At 42.1% G+C, this 9,817-nt stretch overlaps 1 non-coding gene across 1 annotated transcript; it reads right to left on the minus strand.

Annotated features, from left to right (window-relative positions):
* Positions 1 to 1,719: 1,719 nt before the first annotated feature.
* Positions 1,720 to 1,826, minus strand: LOC136484423 (small nucleolar RNA R71). Its single transcript, XR_010765944.1, has one exon. It is a non-coding gene; the product is annotated as a small nucleolar RNA R71 (small nucleolar RNA).
* Positions 1,827 to 9,817: the final 7,991 nt, after the last annotated feature.

A 9,817-nucleotide genomic window follows, 5' to 3' on the forward strand; every position in this document is an offset into this window, starting at 1 on the left:
AACCACCTTTGGGAGCAAACCGTGACCCTCCGATGTAATGGTGGTGCATCGGAGGCCCGACCGGTGCCCTCACCGCGCCGCTCAGTGCCCAAGGAAGCTCCACTGCCTCTTCAATGCCTACAAATACCCCCTTGCTCCTTAGTGCAATAAATAGAGGTGTTCCCCGCAGTTGTAAAGTGTCCCAAGTAGAATCATTCACTCTACTCCTAAGTTTAGGTTAGTGGTGAGAGTGAGAGTGAAGAAGTGAAGAGCTAGGAGCTTAGGAGGAGTCATCGGGAATCTCTCTATAGGCTCTTATAAGCTACTCTTGCTTTCTATTTATATTTCCTTTAGTACTTGTCTTTATTTTTAGCATTTACTTTCTTGCAATTAGAGTAAAGTAGTGTTGTGAATATTTTGATCATATCTTGTTTAGTTAGTAAGTTTTTGATATATGGGATCCTCATCACTAGTTGGTGCTCTGATCTTAGTGCGAGATTAGAGTAGTATCACTTAGTGTAAGCGTGGTGCTTAGACTATAGGGTACCTTGGGTTGTGGCTAGTTCTCCAGATAGATTGTGGTACGTGGCAGGTGGTGACACCCCTATCTATCCTCTGTAGTCCACCACGCTGGAATTAGTTATTTAGTCATAGGACTCATGGTGCTCTGTGCCTAATCAACCTTAGGGTGAGTTTAGGGCTGGTACGCCCCAAAGTATATTCATTGCTTAGTTGCTAGACAATTGATAGGATTACAATTAAGATAGTACTTCATTTATGTTCACCTACTCTGTGACCATAGTAGTAGTACTAGTTTTTCTCATTTTATTATTTTAGTTAGTTTACTTTCATTTGTTCCATACATTTGTGTCTAGGAAATTCATGTGAACTTAAGTGATCATTTATCAAAGTGGTAGTATTAGTTTTTCTCTGTGGAAATAAATACGATACTTGGTTTACTCCCAAGTGAAGTGCTACATCGATATATTCTGTGCGCTTGTGGAATTAGTCCAATAATCATAAGAAATATCAACAAGCATTTTTGGCGCCGTTACCGAGGAAGGCATTGGCCTAGATATATGCTTAGTGTAGTTCTAGTGATTTTTCCTAGTTTAGATTCCTGCTTGCTTTGTAATAGACAAAGTCAAGCATGGGTGGATTCAATTTGCCGAAAGGTTTTCAGGATGATCCTGAGGCTATCCTTCGAAGGGCGAGAGCTAGTCTCACCCCTCCTCAGAGAAACCTCTATCCGATCTATCCAAATTCTCTACAAACTAACCCAGTCCGTTCAGAGATTGCAACTAAACCGGTCCTTTCCAAACCTCCACCCATTGAACCTATTCATCCTCGCAGTATTGCATCAACTAGTTCTGGTGCAACTGTTAAAGCGATTCATGATTATTCCTTCCCTACTATCTCCAATGTAGTCGTAGGTCCTAATATTCTTAGCAGAAAAGAAGAGTTCATGCTCAAGCCCGCACTTATAACCATGGTGCAAGCTAGCCCTTTTCATGGCAAACCTTCTGAGGATGCCAATGCTCATCTTCATACCTTTCTACAGATTTGTAACACAATCTCAATTAGAGGAGTGTCACAAGACGCCATTCGACTCTGACTTTTCCTTTCTCATTGCTCGAAAAGGTGAAGCATTGGTTTTGTACTAATGCAAGAACCTTGAATATGTGGGAGAAGTGTTCAAACGACTTCCCCGTCAAGTTCTTCCCCGTCGATAAACACAATCTTCTTCGTAGTAAAATTTCTAACTTCCAACAACAAGTCCGAGAATCCGTTCTAAAGGCATAGGAGTGACTCCAAGAGTATGTTCAAGCATGCCCTCATCATGGAATGAAGGATTGGTTGCTCATCCAAAATTTCCATCACAGACTTTCAATGGAGTCCTGTCAACACCTTGATGTGCCGCCGGAGGGGCATTATTTTCCCTGAAGGTAGGTCAAGCAATGGAGTTGATCGAGAAGATGGTAGAAAACCAAGGATGGATAGATGAGCATCTAAAGTGTATGTCCCATAGTTACAAGGTTAATTCTGTATCTATGGAATATCTTTTGAGTAAGTTAGAAGAAAGAGAAAATTGGAAGAGAGACCGTGCCATTATAGAATATTTTGTAGCCATGTAGCCACAGGTAAGCATGTCATGTGAAGAATGCGGGGGCATGAATCACACTAGTGATGTCTGCCCTAGTAGAGACCTTAAGTCCCTTCTTAATGATGGTGGATATGGACCACCTCCACCATAGCCTTACCAGAGATGGAATCTACAAATTAATCTAAATAATTCACCCACTCATCCTTCTGACTATTCTTCTCTTAGAGATCTTGTCTTTAGTCAAGACAAAATCAATGAGCAAATTCAGCTAAATTGCTTGACCATGATAGGATTTTAGGAGATATTCATGCTAGGCTTGATGAATTTTCTTTAGCGTTAGGAAATCAGCTTAAGTTTATTGAAAGGCTAGAAAATCAATTATCCACTCTGATTTCAAAAATTTCACATAATGAAAAATTTAATGCTATAACCACAAGAGGTGGAAAAACCACTCGTGATCCACCGTATCCTAAAGCAACAAAGAAGAAAGTAGTAATCAAAGTTCTAGCTGAAGAAGAAGACCCCGTTGTGCCCCAAGAAAAAGGTAAGACAACCCCCATGAATTCTATGATACGGAGGTGCTGCCATTTCTAGAACGCAATCAAAAGATAACGGAGGATGAACAATTCAAGAAATTCATTGAGGTAATTCAAAAATTATATATACATATACCATTAATTGACGCTATGTAGGTCCCCACATATGCCAAATATTTAAAATATATACTCAACAAAAAGAAGCCACAACCAAGCGTAGAGGTAGTAAAATTGACTGAGGAGTGCAGCGCAGCCATACTTTATCAGGTACCTGAAAAGAAGAAGATCCAAGGAATCCTACAATTTCATGCTCCATCAGCTCCCAGCAATTTGACCAAGCCCTCTATGATCTTGGAGCTAGCGTCAACATCATGCCAAAGGTAGTGTATGATAAATTAAATCATAATTCATTATCCCCAACCACAATGTGCATGTAGCTAGTCGATCAATCAGTCTGATATCCGATGGGAATAGCAGAGGATATTCCTGCCAAGATAAGAAGTTGTTTTGTGCCCGTAGATTTTGTAGTGTTGGATATTAGTGCCGACACTAAAACACCACTAATCTTGGGAAGACCATTTTTGAGCATGGCAAATGCTCACATTGATGTTGGAGCCGGAGAAATTCATCTCAATATAAATGGCAAGGAAGAAATATTCCACTTCAAACTGAGACCGGAGCAATGTTTGTTGGTGAAATTAAAACCTCTCGACATACACATCATTCATGAACAGGTGAATGATTCCAGCACTCACGGGAGCAAGCCACCATAGGTCACTTGCATGGAAGGAATCCGAGGAGCTAAATCGAGGTGAGTTAAGCAAAGGTATGCACTTAAGCCCAATTTATTTTCACTAAGCATCATCATTTCCTGTCAAAACATGCTTAGTACCTTGCTTAAAAAGTCAAAAATCATTTAGGGGGATTAGGTGGCTACCCGGCCACTCATGGCCATAGACCGGCCCCACCTCTACCCCCTCTTGATTCTTTTCACCTCCATTCACTCCTCCATGCACGTGAAGAGCAAGGCAAAGCCAAAAATCTGAGTGCTTTTTTGTTCTTTACTCTCCAATCACCTTGTCCTTGCCTCCAACATTTCCAATCCACTCTTTCACCTCTTGGCATTTTCCTTTCACTCATTCACCTGGTGGCACACTTCTGAGGGCATCTAGGAGAGAATCAATGCATGGGATGGTCGAAATGCCACAAAGGGGGCCGACCGGCGCCCTACTCTGGTGCCTTTGGCACTTTGACTCCTCTCCCACTCATTTATGTCCTTGTGAAGCTCACACACACACACCACTAGCATATTCACTTCCAAGAGCTGAAGCTCTGCTCCTCACTCTTTCATACTCCACACCATGAGCATCTTTGCTTAAATCACTAAGCAAATGAATTATTAGGGAGAGGAGAAGCATCGTAGTGGTGATCCACTCATCACAAAAGGGAGTTGCTCATTTGTTTTACTAATCCTTAACCCCTCTCTTGTCTCTAGCTTGTTCTTGCTTGTAGGATCATGAAGAAATTCAAAGGTGCCTTGGGCATTGGAAAGAAGAAGGCCAACATGCACATTCAGTTCCCGTCGGATGACAACTCTATGGCGGGAAGCCAAAGCAACCATGGCAGCGATGCCATGTCCGTCAACCAAGCAAGCCAAGAGAGTGGAGAAGAAACAATTCGTGTTCTAACTAGCGATCACATGAGAAGAAACAATTCGTGTTCTAACTAGCGATCACATGATGAATATGTTGAGTGCACCTCCTTAATCACTAGACTTGCAAGAAACATGGGATTGCTTGATAGGGCTTTAATTAATTACATACCTACTGAGAGAGCTATCTTGATTATTATCACTCTTTCCAAGCACACATGCAAAAAATGGATCAAGAAGATGATTCTTATGTTATGACTTATCAAGGGCGTGTTAATGAAATTTGTTTGCCCAACACGGAATTTTGGTTAAGTAATGTTGACCGGCTAACCATCCTGTTGGAGACTGTAGGATTGCAAGTGAAATGCAGGTAATAAAAAAGATGACAAGAAGGCAAGTTGCTGCCGCCTGAGGCCGAACAAGAAGCTCAAGATGCTATCATGTGAAGCGTGCAACACCCATCACAGTGGGGTGCTTGGGTCGCCCCGCCTAGTTCAAAGATGGCGGGAGGATCTCACTGGCACCAGCAGTAGCACCACTGGTAGCAGGCACCAAAAGGAGTCTCTCCATGGGACCAGCTGTAGCACAGCGGATCACAGTTGCACTCAGCAGGAGGTTCACAGTGGGTTCCTACATTTGGGGCAAGCTCTTCTCATTTTGCAGGTCGCAAGGATATGCAACTGTCCAGTTCAGAGAGATATGCCCCTCCTCATCCAGGACCCCACTCTACCACAGCTGTTCCTATAGATTGGGAGCACAATGTAGGCATCCTACAACACCAAATAGAGGGCATCCGCCTCAACAACACCGCCATTCGCCATGACTTTCAGGCACACCTAGAGAACTTTTAGCAGCACTAGCAGGAGACCGCAGGAGAGCTAGCGACCATACATGGGCTAGCTGAGGAGAATGACCACTATTGGGATGATGTCTTCCACCACATGGGGTGGAGGTGCCGCTAATCCCATGATAGAAGCAAGCTTGGGGGAGGAGCCCCCGCCAAGGTAAGTGTTCTATGTCCCTGCTTAGTAGTATTTATGTTTCTCGCATTTTTCATTTCATTAGCATCTAAAAAAATGTTGCTATGCTTTGTAAATAAATAAATTAAGCCAGTAACCCATGGTTATGTTTATGCTTTATGTTTTTAGTTTTGAATAAAAACATTCTCACTACTGCCTAATAAAAAGGAGACAACTGTCGAAACCCAAATAAAATGTTGCTCCATTAATTTCTGCACCACTCTCATTTTTTGCGACCACCGATGATTGCCATTGTTAGTATATTTTTGCTTTTACCATGAACTTGAGTCTTGTGGGTTGCAAATGCTAGATCTAAGTTTGAGTGGTAGAATATCATGATTAGCAAAGAACGGAGTAAGTTTTTATCCTATCTTGAGCAAGGTTTATCTCTGGAGAATTTCTTTGTGAAAACATAAAAACTTGCTTAGTTCTTTTTTGTGGCAAGAAACACCTACCAGAGCCATATATGTTTAGCACTTAGAAAAACTTCCACACATGCTACTTGCCTTAGTAGTGAGCCTAGTCAAGCCTTGTTGATTTTAGTTGAGAAACTTGTCATATTCCCATGACCGAGAGCACAAACACCCACCTATATATTTGCTACTCTTAAACTGAGAGTATGCAATCACATGCTTTCCACTCCAAATATTTACTCCATGACAAAAGTTTATTCCTCATTGAAATATCTATCAAAAGGGAGCATGGCTATCTCTAAAAAGAGAGAGAGAGAAGAAAAAGGGAGAGAAAAGAAAAAGAAGAAAAAGGTTTGTGTCTCCCCTTGTCGAAAAAATGATGATGAAAAGAGAGGTAGCCATGCCTCCAACAAGAAAAGAGGATGCCAAGAAAGGAGTAAATTCCACATATACCACACACATGCACTCTCTTGGTCTAGGTTTATGACTTGTTGCTCCTTTTATCCAAGTGTTTGACTTAGCAATAAATACTATGCAATGTATGCCTTCATATTTTTCCTTGCCCATGAACTCCACATAAGCGTTAGTAACAAGAATGAAGGCACATTTTAAGCCTTTGGTGAGGAGCATACACACTTAAGAGAGATTGAGTGGGCCATAGAAAGAACTAGAGCTTGTGATTTTTCTTCCCAAAATTTATAAAATCCTTTAGATGATATTTCTAAGCAAAATAGATAAGGAGAAAAGACCCTCTTTCTAGCTGATCTGTGTTTGACACTCAGACAAGATGAAGCCCAAAAGCCCCATGGTGACAAAGGTAATGTGGGTAAGAGTTTCTATACTAACATTTCCAATTCAAAGGTTGGTATGTTTGTGAGCAGAAGTGTAGGAGTTAGTAAGCAACTAACATTCTCATGCTAAGTCCCCATCTTTGCTTAGGGACGAGCAAAAGGCAAGCTTGGGGGAGCTTGTTGATGGTCACTAAACACCTATTTTAGCCATCAACAATGCATACATTTCAAAGGAAAATCAACATAAAATGAAAAAAATTGGTTTATTACTAATGGAATTCCACCTGTACTTGAGATTTATTTGAACGCAGGAAAAGCAGTGAAAAAGGTGGAAAATATGCACCATGGAGGCAAATGGACATGGTAGGGGCCTCTAGGCCCACACTGCCACGCCGGCCAGTGGCCATGTTGCGACGTCTGGTGCCACCCTGTCCCCATTTATGTCATCCATCCGAGGGACGCCTCCTACACTACATCACAAGCATCCAATTCATGTCAATTTGAGCAGTGGCCATGATTCACTCACCGTGGATCCATGGACCCATTGTCATCCCTTTGGAGGCCATCAACCGACTTTGGAACTGCCTTCTGACCAAGTCTTCACACGTGCTAGAAATGCAACCACCTTTGGGAGCAAACCGTGACCCTCTGATGCAATGGCGGTGCATCGGAGGGCTGGCCGGCGCCCTCACCCCTCCGCCCGACACCCAAGAAAGCTCCACTGCCTCTCCACTACCTACAAATACCCCCTTGCTCCTTAGTGCTATAAATAGAGGTGTTCCCCATAGTTGTAAAGCGTCCTAAGTAGAATCATTCTCTCTACTCCTAAGTTTAGGTTACTGGTGAGAGTGAGAGTGAAGAAGTGAAGAGCTAGGGAGCTTAGGAGGAGTCCTCGGGAATCTCTCTGTAAGCTCTTGTAAGCTACTCTTGCTTTCTATTTATATTTCCTTTAGTACTTGTCTTTATTTTTAGCATATACTTTCTTGCAATTAGAGTAAAGTAGTGTTGTGAATATTTCAATCATATCTTGTTTAGTTAGTAAGTTTCTGATATATGGGATCCTTGTCACTAGTTGGTGCTCTAATCTTAGCGTGAGATTAGAGTAGTATCACTTAGTGTAAGCGTGGTGCTTAGACTATAGGGTACCTTGGGTTGTGGCTAATTCTCAAGATAGATTGTGGTAGGTGGCTGGTTGTGATAGCCCTGTCCATCCTCTGTATTCCACCATGTTGGAATTAGTTATTAAATCATAGGGCTCGTGGTGCTCTGTGCCAATCAACCTTAGGTTGAGTTTAGGGCAGGTACGCCCTAAAGTATATTCATTGCTCACTTGCAAGACAATTGATTGGATTACAATTAAGACAATAGTTCATTTATCTTCACCTACTCTGTGACCATAGTAGTACTAGTAGTCTTTCTCATTTTAATATTTTAGTTAGTTTATTTACATTTGTTCCATACATTCATGTCTAGGAAATTCATTTGAACTTAAGTGATCATTTATCTAAGTCATACTACGCCTTCTCTGTGGAAACAAATACGATACTTGGTTTACTCCGAAGTGAAGTGCTACGTCGATATATTCTGTGTGCTTGCGAAATTAGTCCAATAGTCATAAGAAATAACAATAGTAGCACATGCGTGGTGGGGCATAGTATTCGATGTCATCGAAGTCATACTCCGGGCCATTCCCTGAGAGGATCTCAAGGAAGGTGCATAGCGAGGGGACATATGCCCCCGTGGCGCCGGAGAGTGATGTAGACTAGGCCCGATCTTCCAAAAGGTATGATAGCGTCGATTGGTGGAGACTCGATGTTCATGATATAGGCTTCGAACCAAGATTGATTCAGACCCCCACAACCGTTACACCACTGCTCCGTTGGTTATCAACCACGCGAACGCGATTGACCTCACCGAGAAGGCTTTCCTGCAAGCGAATCGAGAACACAAGCAAGAACGGGATGAACGCAATCTGAAATTGCAAATAAATATGAGGCTTATGTGATCAAGAAGGAGTTCAAGTCTTTATTCGAAAGGACTAATCGCCATAGGCGAACAAGATCAAGAACTGGGGCCCTGGTTCACAGCAAGCGGCCTTGGCGGCGACAGTTGCAGCAAAATGATGTCTGTTTCATGAGGAAATCAAGAACTAATAAAAACCCAAACCCTAAGGAGAGTGATGGCTGGTATTTATAGAGTCTTGGGCGTCACCCCCCTGGATGCGCCCCCTAATGGGCCCAAACACGATACACGGTCCAATGGACCAAAAGACGGTGTCGCAGCACCCTGACAGAGTCTGGATGCTGAATTGTTTCGATGATTCCTGTTGAGTCCGAAGGGCTTTTGATGTGAAACCAATTGGGTTGGCTTTCTTATCCAATTAGCTTTCCATCCATATGTGGATCATTGAAAATGGAGTCCGGATATGTCTTGGGTGACCAGTTTAAGGCAGACTGGTCCTGGAGGCCGAGGCAGACTCGAACTTGAGTTGCTTTGGGCCTCCACCTCGGGGACTCGAACCGAATTAGCCTCGGACCTCCTTATTGACTTGGACACCCTTGCTGGCCTCCTATCCCTCCATACCATGTGTCAAACATGGTAATATGCATGGGTGTCATGTCCTCATCATCCTCCCTTTCTTGACGAAAAGCCGTCCTCAGCGTCAATTTTGTTTGCAGTCGATCCTGCACAACATGAGGACAAACGAGGTTTCCAAAATAATGGGAATGGACAATATTGTGAGAAAGAATATGACCACATATCCAGGTTTGTAGCATGTCTTGTCCTACAGACATGTAGTCTGCTCGATTGAAATACACACGATGTTTGCCAATACTATCCTGCAAAAGATTAGTACTAACAAGAAATATATGCTCCCTTTCTTTGGATTCCACTTGTGTTCGAAAAGCAAAACTAGAGGAATATGGCATAACAACAGTGCTGATTTTACTGTCCTCTAGTTGATCATTAATTTGCGCAACTAAAGGAGAATTTGGATTTGTACAAATATAAACTCATTGTATCAAATATTGCCCTTGGTTGTTATATTTACCAAAAACATGATATGTATGTCTAGAGAACCATGGCAAATCAACATATGCATAAAGTTTCTCCTCTAAAGAACTAAGATTACACGGAACATCAAATTCAATGTAACCCAAAGTATTTAAAGAAGACAACAATTTGAGCTCATCAGTTTTAGTAGCAATATGAATAACATGTTTATTTTCAGCACAAGTGGTTGGTTCCAAAACATGTAAAACTGAAGCATCATCAACCAATTCATCTTTATCACAAGGATCATCAAGCAAATTATCATGAGAC

The sequence above is a fragment of the Miscanthus floridulus genome, chromosome 9, assembly GCF_019320115.1.
Source record: "Miscanthus floridulus cultivar M001 chromosome 9, ASM1932011v1, whole genome shotgun sequence".
NCBI lineage: Eukaryota > Viridiplantae > Streptophyta > Magnoliopsida > Poales > Poaceae > Miscanthus > Miscanthus floridulus.